Below are 14,364 nucleotides of genomic sequence, written 5' to 3' on the forward strand. Positions count from 1 at the left end.
GTTGCTCTTTTAAAAAACGTTAATAATACATTGTGGTCATTAATCTACTATCATTATGAATACAGGTTGACTGTCCTTTTAACAACAGCATCACACTTTATCAAAGAACATCTTTTATTCATGGCCTTCTAAGTTATTTCCACCATTGTTTTTATATATTCAGTGTATGTATGTGTGTGTGTGTATGTATATATGTATAATGTATATGAAATGAGCATATTCACAAAGGTAATGCTTTATATAAATGTAAAAGTATATTCAAATATCTAATATATATGTATCTATATATGTATACATACTATATAAAACATATATATAACCTGTTTTGTTCATTACAACATGCCTGCACACATGTATGTCTTGCCTCTCTTAAAATGTTTTGAAGCATATTATAAAAAGCCTAATTGTATGCCATCAATAAAGATACATTTGATTCCAAAACTATATATATATATATAAAACCTATGGAAAGAAAAATACTGCTTTTCACAGGTATGTATTATTACAGTTAAATAAAGCAAAGGAGCAAATGATTTCTAAGGAAACTTGTTCAAGGAGAGTAACAACAGATTCTCTGCAAAATAATAATCTTCTAGATATGTTTGTTTCACTAAGTACCATGATTCACACATCTCTTGGGTAGTGCACTTACTTATAATGAAGAATAAATCAGGTTAAAATTACTGTAAATCAAGTTTCTGCAGATGAATTTCTCTAGCTGTAGAAATGCTAGTATAAGCACCTGCTTCATTTGATCAAGATGGTTTGCATTAACCTACAGATGTTATTTTTCCACTGCATACTGTGTGAGAAATGATTGAGATTGGGTGACTGTCACTTTGACAGTGGAGAAGATACACCACCTGTTTGCTGGGAAAATACACAAAGAAATGTTTTCTTTTAAAGGAACTGCTGTAGAATGAATTTTAAAACATCAATGTGAGAGTAATAAATCATACTTTGTGCTAAATTAAAATATATAGGAGAAGACTATGAAAGTCATATGTTTAACAATTTCACAGAAATGGAAAAAAAAGACTAATGTTAAAAACAAGCTAAAAGTAACAGGAAGTCAAATATTGGAGATAAATATTTTTAGTATTATCATTTTGAGTTGCTTTCAGAAAATTCAATGTAAGAAAACATCCATCTAAATTTATCCCTAATTCAATCATTTTCCCCAAACGAAATTAAAATATATCAAGGAAATCATATGTAAAAAGATTCACTTCATACATTTTTTTCATATTTAGTAGAAGATTAATATTAGAAATTTAGAGATCTTATACATAATGTCACAACCATAGATCAGAATTAAGAAATCTGCCAATGTTGCTTAATCTTTGCATCTTTTAAACAAATACTTACTAAATAAGAATGATCATTTGCCCTGTGCATAACCAATAGTTTATGACTAAATATAAGAATTGTCAATATTCAGAAGTCCTTATGCAGCCAGCTAATGGACCTCATTTTATGCCTCATTATATGAAACACATGTATTTCCTTTTAGCACCTCTCTAAAAATATGTAAGACATTTCCTTTTTAGTCTATATTTGTGGCGTAAATTCTTCAACTTAATTCATCGATAGTTTACACTCACTCAAATTGAATAAATTACCTTTGACAATAAATATTATACTGTAGAAAGAATTCAACAATTTCATCTTTCAGATAACAACTGGGTTGTCTGCCATTTTATATCTCTCTTGTTTTTATGTCCTTGCCTCATTTCACTAAACAGAAAGCGTTTTTATTTTATAAGTGAGGGTTTTGCCTTATTTAATATTATCCAGTATTTGTCTCATTTAAAGTAATATCCCTTAAATATATATGACCTCCCAAAAAAGAGATTTAGTGAATTCTAACCGAAATTATATTGGCAGTTATTGTACTGAGAAGTTAGCATTTTTCAAAATTATATTTGTGTGAAATAAGTTTTTTGAATATGGGTAATTGGGTGAAGATTTTTGTCATATGATATCAAAAGACAAAATTTGAACACATTTAATCAAATAATTGGCTTTTATTTGTGATTCATGAATCGGGAAACATCTCCTCTAAGATAAAGAGGTACTATTCTGAGCATGGCAGAAAAGCCAGTTCTTACAAGATAGCTTGGATAGAAAAAAGGAAATAACAAAAAGCAGATTGATTAACATTAGGTTAGTTCAGGTAACTTTCTTTAGGTGTTAAAGCAGAAGGGACTTCCTTATCATGTCAGCTAAAACTGGCATGTTTGGGAATTCAGCAATTATCTTTCTCTTGGTTTCTCGAAAGGTCAGATAAACAATTTGATTTTGGTTGGTGATGTGAAACTTTAGCATGAGTGACTCCATTTTGGTTTAGTCCACTGAGGCCTAGTGCAGGAGCTCAGCCCAAAACAATGGCCTTCCATAAATTGTATTTAGCAATGATAACTACCTGATGACTTTTTGCTTTAATATATATGTAGTTTTAAAATCAACATAATTCCTAACATCCTAAGAAGAAAGCAACAGGGGAGGGTTCTTTGCACACATCAAATATCTTTTACAAGAAAATGCGGAATTTATTAACATATATAGGTGTTGTGAAGATGTTAAGTGAGCTTAACGTACAGTTTTTATTTTTCTACTGGTTCAATTATTCTGGAAAAATATTCAATGCTGGCATTTATTTTGTCTCCCAGAAATGAGTCAAGAAACTCATATCTGCAATTTAGTGCATTCTCTCACCAATTCCTGTGTAGTTGGTACCAGACAAACCAGGATTAGAATTATTGCCCTACATTTAACTATCTGTAAGATAATGAGCAATTTTATTAGTACTAATTTGTTTTGTTGTTTAATTCCTGGAAGTGTAATTAATGTATAATTTTCATATAAATAATATGTAGGATATAAATATAATTTTAAATAGCATATTACATGATATTATATGTGTCAGAGTACATGTACAATATTGGCAATTGCATGTCGATCAAGAGAATGAACAGTTTTTACCAAAATAGAAAACAGAATTTTACACTGACCAAAAAAAATATAAAGAAATTTTCTCTAAAGTTGTGTAATGGTATAGTAAACTGACAGAAAAAAACAAAATGCCTTTAAAAATACAGGCAGCCTTCTGTATCCATGTGTTTCACATAGTAGATTCAACCAACTTGAGATTGAAAATATTTAGAAAAAAGTGGATTTTTGTGTCCATACTGAACATATACAGACTTTTTCTTGTCATTATTCACTACACAATACAGTATAACAACTATATGCATAGTATTTACATTGCATTAGGTATTATAAGTAATCTAGAGATGATTTAAATTATGCAGGAGTATATGTGAAGTTATATGCAAATACTATGCCACTTTACATAAGGAACTTAAGTATCCAACGATTCTAGTATCCAGAGAAGGTCCAGGAACCAATAGCCCATGGATACTGAGGGACGACTGTACGAAGATTCAGAGTAATGTCTTATTTTAGATACCCCTCTACATGTACATACTAAAAAACCAGAATACATATTCACCAAACCTACTTTCTTAGGAAAACTCTAATCATTTTTTGACAAACACCAGAAAGAATAATATAAGCTTAAAACATATGTAGTTTATATTTTAGCTTGTTATGATACCCTTCTGCTGTATGGCAGGTACTCAATGGATATTTGCTGGATCAATGAATGGTTTCTGAACCCTTGGCCCATGTTAGGCACCATATTTGTACTTCTAAAATTGAAAACCAGTATGGCCTACAATATTTTGTTAAAATTTTCTTTCTTCTGGGGAAAATACACGTGCATGTTTTCTTCAATGTGCAAAAGCATTTTCTTCTATGAAACTAACATTTTGCCCTCAAACAAGGAGTTTTTTACTCAACATTAAGACCCATTTACATTTTTGGCTCATAGTATATAGAGTTCTGTTTTATATCCTAACTACCAGGCTTCTTTGATTTCTTAATCCAAATATTTTCTTTTAAAAATGTTTTCAGGCCGGGCGCCGTGGCTCACGCCTGTAATCCCAGCACTTTGGGAGTCCGAGGCAGGCGGATCACGAGGTCAGGAGATCGAGACCATCCTGGCTAACACGGTGAAACCCCGTCTCTAATAAAAATACAAAAAATTAGCCGGGCGTGGTGGTGCGCGCCTGTAGTCCCAGCTACTTGGGAGGCTGAGGCAGGACAATGGTGTGAACCCGGGAGGCGGAGCTTGCAGTGAGCTGAGATCCTGCCACTGCACTCCAGCCTGGGCGACAGAGCGAGACTCCGTCTCAAAAAAAAAAAAGTTTTCAAAAAATGCTTAACATTATTGTGTTTACCTATGTGTGTTTTTAAGATGTAAGATATGTTGAAAATTCTTCTATTTCACAGGTTTGTAAATTATTAAAGCACATTCTCCTACTATATGAGAGTACACAAATTCCTATATCTGTTAATAAAAATACATATCTTGTGAAAATTTAATTCAGGAGAATAAATATCCAGTACCTTTGACCATAAAATAGCCTGTTCTTCCATCTTAGCACGTTAAACAAAATGTCTTTCTTACATTCTGCAAACAGTCAAACCTCAAAAACCTTTTGTAGGGACTTGAGGTGGGATGCCAGATGAAGTCTGTCTGTCTGGGTTAATGCTACTCTTTCTAAATGAAAATTAAAATGATGCCTAACAACCAACACTGAGAGAAACAATGTAAGTTCAATACAGTGACATTTCTCTATCAACTTATCAATACAGGAATTAAGAGTCAAGGTTCTAAAGTAATAATGTTTGGCTTCACATTCTGCCCTTCCTGGAATTTGGCAAATTGCATTACCTGTAGGTGTCTCAGTTTCCTTGTTTATAAAATGACAATCAAAATAGTTACTAGTAGTAAATATCTATTCATGATGTTCTATTCATCAGCACATGGGATGTGGCAATCAATGAAAGAGATATAATCAACTGTATTCTGTTCATTACAACCTGTCTCCTTTCTAACACTGTTAAAACCAGACATGGCCATCGAGATTCTTTGCCTAGTGAAATATAAGTGGAAGTAACATATGTTACTTCTTGGTAGAAACTTTAAGCCCAAGTGAGCAATATGTCACATTTTCTTTTCCCAGCCTCTGTCATCATGGAAGTATGTTTTGAGATGAAGCCTCTATATTCATGAATTTTTATATGATATATTGTGTAGAACCTCCTGCAGGTTAATGATGTACATGAGTGAAAAATAAACTTTATCATTTTAATCATTGAGATTTGGGGTTGTTTGCTATGCAGCAATGACTAACCTACTCTATTAAAATGAAGATGTGTATTCTTGAGGAGCGCTCATTCTAGTAGAGACAGGCAATGGGGAAAAACATACTAAAGCAGGTAAGGAATATTAGTACTTGAAGAAAACAGGGAGGGAGGATACAGTGTAAAATCCGAGAGGCCAACTAATTAAAGAACTTTGAGCGCTTACAAAAGCATCAGGTGCACAGTAAACACTCAATAAAAGTTATATGTTTTCATTTTTATGTTGTCTACATTTAATACAATGAGTTTGTTGACTGTGTAGTACTGTTGTTTAACCTTTTTCTTCCCATTACTTCTCTGAAATCTAAAGCAAAACCTCTCAGGCTGTTTTAGAAGTTAGGATGGATAGCATCACATTCCCAGGGTTCTAAACCTTCCTTATTTAGCTTCAGGATATACAAATCTTATTAATAGTAGGTCTTAAGGCACCAATGTTACTATACCTATGCTATTGGAAGAATTATTTTTAATACGACTAAGAAAACCCAGGTGCAGCAGGATTGTTAATTCACACAACACATTTATCTGCTTGGCAGGTATAGCCTGTGAGGAAGCTTGGCATGTTAATGTTGCTGTAATGCTGCTTTCCTTATCCAACTATCAATGGGAATACTGCATGCAAAGGCAAAAACGGTGAAACAGAAAAGGCATTGCCTATGCCAGGTTTGTTTTTCCTTGTTTTATCTAAGCTTGAATAGGAGAGGTTTTGTAATAGGTACGTAATCATCTTCAAAGTGATGTTTTAAAGGGAAATACATTTTTATAAATTTATTACAGAAACCACTTCCATAAGAAAATAATAGATGTAAATCAATCAATTCTGGATAGTGAAAATGGGGTATTTAAATTAAAAAAGTAAGATCACATAATAGCTGTGTTTTCCTCAGTTTTACAAATACTTAACCCTATCATCTTAGAAAACTTGTTAAACTCAGATGAAATGGAGCAATATGCAGGTAAAGAAAATTTACTTAGAAAAATCCTAAATATACGGCTGTAATCATGATGAGAGTCAAGTTAATTAATAAGCCAACAAGGCCTGCTATTTGATTTAAATGTACTATTTTATTTGATTGGTTACATTTAAGTTAGAAGAGATTGCTGGGAGTAAGAAATACTGAAATGATCATGATTATTTAAGTTTTCCTGATGCTGTTCATTCCAAGTATTCATTCCAAGTATTTATTGAACTTGGACAATTTACCAGACATTATTGTACGAGTTAATAAGCAAACCAAACAAGGTCTTTGCTTTTGTGGGGCTTTCATTCTAGAGAAGAGGAGACAGAAAATAAAGTGACCAAATAAATGATGAGATTATTTCAGGCAGAAATGAGCATAAGAAATAAAATATAATCAGATGATATTATAGAGAGTGATTACTTGTGAAAGCAGACTGAGAAGAAAGTTAGGAAAAGCTTTCTCAGAAACAAATGTGATGGGAGGCTGTTTGATCTGAAATCTAAGTGACAAAAACAATGGGACCTTACCAAGATCTGAGGATATAGCATTCCTAGTATAAAGAAAATTTCCCCAAAAGACTTTAGGTAGAATAAACTTCCTTCAGTTCAGGAACAGAAAGGCCAGTATAACCAGAATCTGTATCAAATCAGTCTATTATTGAGAGTGGATTAATAAAAAGACAAAAATAGCAACAATTAGGCAAGTTCGGAAAGTACCAAGTGTGAGATGATGGTGTGAACTAAAGTAGAAAGTGTGCAGTGCAGGAAGCATGGAAAGACGCCGGATGTGTTTGTAATCAGAGCCACATGATTTGTTGAAGTATTGGAGGTTGAGTTCATGAGAAAAAGGAAGATATTGAGTATGCTACTGTAGGCTGGAAGCTGAATACCTAAGTAGAAGTTTCATTTTCTGAAAAAAGAAAAAAAAAAATAGCTGATGTTTTAAGTGCCTACTATGACTCAGGCATTCTTCTAATCACTTTAAATATTTGGCTCTTTAAAAATTGTCACTTAGTCATTTAGTCACTTTAAAAGATTTAACTCATTTACTCTTTATAACAACCTTATAAATTGAGTACTATTTGATTCCCATTTTATAAATTAGAAAATTGAAACAGAGAGAGTATTTGATACAAGCCAATTGATATCAAGTCATACAGCTAGTAGTTGTTAAGGTCTTGTACTATCATTTCTGGCTTCCACCCATGTAAGGATAAGTACATAGGTCTTCCAAACACATATACTAGACTATTCATAGAAGCAATATTAGTAATAAACAAAAACTGGAAACAAGTATTACATGGAAATACAGATAAATAAATTGTGGTACTTTCACACAATGGAACACTTCATAATGGCAATAGTAATAAATGGGTAACTCTTACAGACATAGCATTGACTGAAATAATCCACTCCAAAAGAAAATACAGCAACCTGTTACATAATGACATTTTGGTCATCAAGGGATCACATATATGACGGTGGTCCCATAAGATTATAATATTGTATTTTTACTATACCTTATCTATGTTTAGAGATGTGTAGATACACAGATACTTACCATCGTGTTACAGTTGCCTACAGTATTCAGTACAGTAACATGCTGTATAAGTTTGTAGCCTAGGAGTAATAGGCTATAGACAGTATAGCCTAGGTGTGTCATAGACTATACCATCTAGGTTTATGTGAGTACACTATATGATGTCCCCACAATGATGAAATCACTTAATGACACATTTCTCAGAACGTATCCCCATTGTTAAGGAAAGCATGACTATATATCGTGCTAGTTCATTGTATGAAATATAGACACAGATCAAACTTTTGAGATAGTATGGTAACTAAAAAACAGTATGGAAATGGCCCCTGTGTTGTTGATAATATTTTATTTCTTGTTCTGGCTGCTGATTATACAAATGCACTCAATCTGAACACTCAGTGTACATTAGTGCTCATCTACATTTCCTGTAATTACAGTATACTAAGACAAAAAGTTGACATAAGATAAAATAAATTTCATTCCAAAAATATTTATAATAAAAAGAGACCTAGGATCCAGCCCTGGCATCTACAATCCAGAGATGTAAATAGGAATAAGAACCCACAACATGCACTGAAAAGGTACAGTGCAACCTATATGATTTGAGGATACTAAGAGGATTGTGGATTGTGTTATCAATTGTGGCAATTGTTGCTGAGAGGTCAAGAAATAGGAGGACAGAAAAGCAATCATAACATAACATTTAATGTTCAAGATTCTTTCCTAAATTTAATGTTTTGAATCACTGTGTTTTTAATTTATGTACTTTTACCTGTGTATCACTCTATTATAATGTGTGATCTTAGGAGAAGAATGGAAATTAATCTTAATTTCATGATTAAAATTACATTTTAATCTCAAGATTTGAAATATAAAACTCAATGTGGCCATTCCCCTGCTTCCAATGAAGACTGCTGTAAAATCAGAACAATGATTATCAAATGATGCCATGAATGTTAACATTATTATTTTTAACCATTTCTTCAATAAAATGGATAATTTCAACTTCTGAGTGTGAGAGAACCTGAAGTAGAGAACTCAATTACATGGTGCCCTAAACTCCTGACTAAAGAATTTGTGAGATAATAAAAATGTGTGTTGTTTTAAGTTGCTAAATGTTGAGGTAATTTGTTATGTGTTAATAGGTAACTAACATGTGAGCTATATTCTTTAAAACTTAAAATGCACAAATGTAAAAAAAATTGCATCAAATATGACACAATATTTCTTTTTATACCATAAACTATTTCTATTGATGGGAATTAAACTGAGAAATTGGCTTTTATGATGCCTGAAATACATACAACGTGATGGCATTTTCTGGCACTACTGTCATCTCTCAGTATATATGAGCGATTGGTTCCAGGACCCACTTATACCAAAAGTTGCTCGCACTCAGGCCCCAAGGTCAGCCCTGCAGAAATGTGTTTCAGCCCTGCAGAAATAAGGAAAGTCAGCCTTCCTTACATGCAGGTTTCAAATCCCTTGAATACTGTATTTTCTAACTGCATTTGGTTGAAAAATACTGGCTTTTAAGTGGACCTGTGCAGTTCAAGCCTGTGTTGTTCAAAGGTCAACTATCCTTGCACAAATGTGTAACTTACTGTTAAACTATATATAAGAATATCAACCAATAGAATGTCCCTACATAATATTTTTAGTTTGATAAAACAAAATCATTATAGCTACTTTTAATTTCCTTTTTTGATGGTAGTAGTGTGTGTTTACTAAAGCAATGTTACTTCTCTAAAACGTAGGTGTATGACATTCTAAAATGATTACATGTTTGCGTTACAGATGTGTGTTTTGAGTAGGATAAAGGCAGGTGATGTTACGTAGCATAAACACTACAGGGTACAGATCACATACACACACACACACACACACACACACAATTATTTTATCTGAAGTCATGCTTTCTAAGTGGAATATCCCAAATTTAGAGGACTCTGTCATAGATCTGAAAATGGATTGTTACATTTAACTGACCTAGTAGATAGAGTGAATTTACTTGGATTAATAGGATTAAAAGAAAGCACTCTATCCTTTTTAGAATGGCATGTCCTGATCTTCTAAAGGAAAGTCTTTAGCCCTTTAGCACCAAATTCAATTTCCTATCTTGAACAGGAGAGACCACTTCAGAGGACACAAAACCACTCCTACCCTAAAATTTAGACACTTTGTAGTTTTCAAAATCCCTGGAACAAAGGTGTCATATCTCTGATAGAACTTCTAAGTTCTTATAAAGGAACATTTAAGGAAGCGAGTCACTCAAAATGGCATATCAATTTTTACTTTACTCCGCATATTGATGGACATTAACTGCATATAAATAAATGTTTTGACATAGAATAAATATGAGTGTGTGAGTTCAAATTACATTCTTTTTAACTTCTGTGAAACAAACTGCAGACACAAAAATCTTTCTCAGTACAAACAAAACCATTTCTCTTCCTCCATTTTTAAGCCAAAGAAAATAAATACACCTGCTGATCAAAATTTTAGCAGACAAGCATCACTTATGTAATAAACAGAAGATATGGGCCAACTAGAGATCAGCACTAGAAGAGCTATCACCTGTCAGTTCCCTCTTTCTACATAATAGGTAAATGCTATTTTGTTAATAAAAGCAGGTCGAGTGTATATAATACATTTTTAATAAGTAGGCTTACTCTTCCTAGGAAATATTCATTCTACAGATTCAGATAGGTTTCTTGATTATATGCAATGAAATCAGACTCCAGATGTTCGGTAAATAAAAAAAAAAAAGAAAGAAAATAAAAAGAAAAATTTATTGGGTGGATTTTAATGATTCAAGGTATTGCCTGGAACTTGTAGGGCCAAGTTTGGGCCCCATTAAAAAAATGGGCAAAGAATATGTACAGACACTTCTTGAAAGAAGACATACAAGTAACCAACAAACATGAAACGATGCTCAGCATCGCTAATCATCAGAGAAACGCAAACACACACACACACACACAATGAGATGCCATCTCACACCAGTAAGAATGGCTGTTATTAAAAAGTCCAAAAACAACAGATGGTGGTGAGGCTGTGGAGAAAAAGGAGCACCTATAAACCACTGGTGGAAATGTAAATTAGTACAGCCACTGTGGAAAACAGTTTGAAGATTTCTCAAACAACTTAAAACAGAGCTACCATTAAAACCAGAAATTCCATTACTGGGTATATGCCCAAAGGAAAACAGATCATTATACCAAAAAGACACAGACACTCATGTGTTTATTGCCATGCTAATCACAATAGCAAAGACATGGAATCAACCTAGGGTGCCTGCCAATGGTTGGTTGGATTTTTTTAAATGTGGTATATATAGGCAATGAAATACTATGCAGCCATAAAAAAGAATAAAATCATGCCCTTTGCACCAACATGGATGGAGCTGAAGACTAAGGATATTAATATAGAAAAAGCAAACCAAATACTGAATGTTCTCACTCATAAGTTGGAGCTCAACATTAAGCACACATGGACATAAACATTCAATGTCCATTGTAAGAATAATAGACACTGAAGACTACTAGAGAGCAGAGGGAGGGAGGGAGGTGTGGGATAAAAACTATCTGCTGAGTACTAAAAGTAAAATATACCCATTTAACAAACCTGGACGTGTCCCTTGTATCTAAAATAAAAGCTAAATTAAAAAAAAAAAAAAAAAAGGGAGGGAGAAAGAGAGGCATCAAGACAAATTCTGAAGGGTGAAGAAGCAGGAAATGAGATCATTGGCTGTAGAAAAAGCAGTTTGTCCAGGACATTGCTATAGGTCATTATCCATAGTCACAATTACAAGTGAATTCTGACCATACCCTGATGTTTGTTTGATCAGCACAATATTGCAGATCCTCACTTGAAACATCAGATATGCAGAATTTAAATTATATGCTAATGCCCTGTCCACCAAGGGGTAGAGAATGGAAAATCTGACTCTTCTGTTTTTAATGTTGGAAAAAGTATACTGAGACTATACATACTGGGAAGTTCCTTAGTATAGATAATAGGAAATCTTATGTGGGGCAGAGAAAGCAAAATAATTTATCAAACAAAACTAGCACATATCCACTCACCCCTCCTAATAATAATGCAGTATTATGAAGAACAACTTTAGTATCTATTTTTGTTATTACAAGAATTTTGCTACAGGAATGATATGTGGCAATTTATCTCATTAGGTAAATAACTAAGACACTACCTAATAATTTTTTTATTCTAAATAGGCCCTGCTCGTGGGAAAACTCTGATTAAGTTCTCAGTATTAGCTGATCTCAGGCACATATTGCATAACATTTTTTCTTAATTTGCTTGTAAAATTCATTGTAATTGCTAAATATCTAAACATCTTGCTATTAATAGATTTTTTTCTCTCTCTCTTCTCTGTATTTTATTCATATATACCACTCTTCTTCCCATGTTCTTTTCTGGGCTCCCATTTGTCAACAGCGTTGACCATCTCTTCAGTTCTGTACCCTTCCAAAATGCTGGCAGTAGTATTTTAAGTGATTCAATCACAACAGCACTTCTGTTCCTTGCTACCCACAGCATAATTTTGATCCTTGCCCATAAAATGAAAATAATGTAAGATAGGAGCTAGAAAAGAAATGTCCTTTAAAAGACAGAGGATTCTGGATGGGAAGGGAGAGGAGAATAAGGGAGGGAAAATGCAAAGAAAAAAAGCCCTGTAGCATCTTCTTAGCAGCTTCTCTACTTCTATTTTCATATTAAGCTTATTATATGTTAGTTTCACTTCAGGACAACTACATTTCACAGGAAACTATAGTCTACCTTAAGATTTGTCAGAGTAATACCAAGAAATTGCAGTGATTCATTGATCAATGGAAAGCAAATGTTTAATTTCAAGAAAAAAAAAAACTAAATTAAAGTCTAGTCAACTTTATTCAGACCTTTCTTCTGAAAAGCTTTAACAGCATTTAAATTGAAGACTGGATTCATGGAGTACATTCGAATAATGGGAACTTCTTCCTCAGAGGCAATATTCTTCAAGGAGTCTGATAAATAGTCAGAAAATTTGTGGTCTTTTAGAAATGCCTGCTGGAGAGTTTAGTGCTCCTTGTTAGAGGAGGAAAAAGGCTGCCATATCCTGACTAACATTTAAAATAAAGATTTCAGTCTTGCTTTAGGGTTTAGGGGCCAAAACTAAAAGAAAAAAAAAAAAAGCATTCATATTCAATATCACCTACACTTTCAAAAGAAGAAAATTATCCCGTTTTGCATTTAGCTACTAAATTTAAGAAATATTCTTACTTTTCAGTAGTAGTAGAAGTTGATGTCTCACAACCTAGCAACTAGGGTACAGTACTAAACAGTTTAGAGACCAATCTCATCCTTGAGAAGGAAAAAATACAGTATTAAAGTAAGGAGGGGGGAAGTGATTGCCTAAAAACATAGGAAAGGGAAAGAAAGATGAAATCTATGAAAGAGAAAAATAGTTACAATCCATTTTCTTAAAAGGCAGTTAAAGTGGAACTGATAATGCATAATTATCTAAAGGTCATCATAATATCTCTCCAGGTAAATGCTGGGAAACTAAAGTCTGTCGTATGTCCAGGGTGCACCCTTCAGGATCATCGAGAAAGACCTGTGTGCATAACTGCTTTGAAAGAACCTCATGTAAATTATCATCTGTTCTGAATGTCTAGCCCTTGAAAAATAATCAGTACTTTAAAAAAAAAGATGTCTGTTTTCACATAAACACGGTGACAGAGAGAAAACCCAAAGGAGGTCAAATAACATTTCTATAAAACACATCTATAAAAGGTTTTCATTTCAGCCTTTACAAGGACTCGGCATACATAACCTGGAGGGGATAAGACGTGCTTACTTCCAAGCAGGTGTCTCAGAAAAGATATTTAAATGCTCCAGCAAAACAAAATTTTCTAGTCATCTCTGGAGAGGCAATTCTTGACTAATAAAAAAGCAAAATACATAACATAAAGAGAATGTGTGAATGAGAAAGGAAAAAAATTGATGTTCCCATTCACTCTCTTTTCACACCAAGGCTAAAGAAAAACATTTCGCTTTACTCGGAATCCAAAGAAAGACATTTATCTCAATGACACAGATGCTTATCTGTTACATTTTAGTGTCCACCGCGTGAACCCTTGAGAATTTAAACAGCATTCACTACGTAGGCTTAGAAGACTTATAAGAGCAAATGGAGTTCTTCTGAATATTTTACTTTACATAGATATTAACTTCAAAAGTCATTTTTATAAGTAGCTTCCATCCTTCCTCTGCTCCCTCACAAAGTAGAAAGTCATGTAAAATGTAAATATCAAAGAATCAAATCAAATCTAATTGCAGGAACATGGTATTATCAGTAATTTTTATTTTGGCAATTCAAAAACGTATGTAATATATCTCACTGTGATTTTAATCTGCAATTTCTTAATTACTAAAATGGTGTTCAGTATTTCTCATGTTATTATATGCCAAGCTCATCTCCTCTTTGGTAAAGTGTCAGTTCAAATGTCGTCCATTTTTAGGCTGTTATATTTTTACTGTTGAATTTTGAGACTCATTTATACATTCTTAATATAATGCTTGTCAA

Source organism: Chlorocebus sabaeus, chromosome 4, assembly GCF_047675955.1.
Source record: "Chlorocebus sabaeus isolate Y175 chromosome 4, mChlSab1.0.hap1, whole genome shotgun sequence".
Classification (NCBI taxonomy): domain Eukaryota; kingdom Metazoa; phylum Chordata; class Mammalia; order Primates; family Cercopithecidae; genus Chlorocebus; species Chlorocebus sabaeus.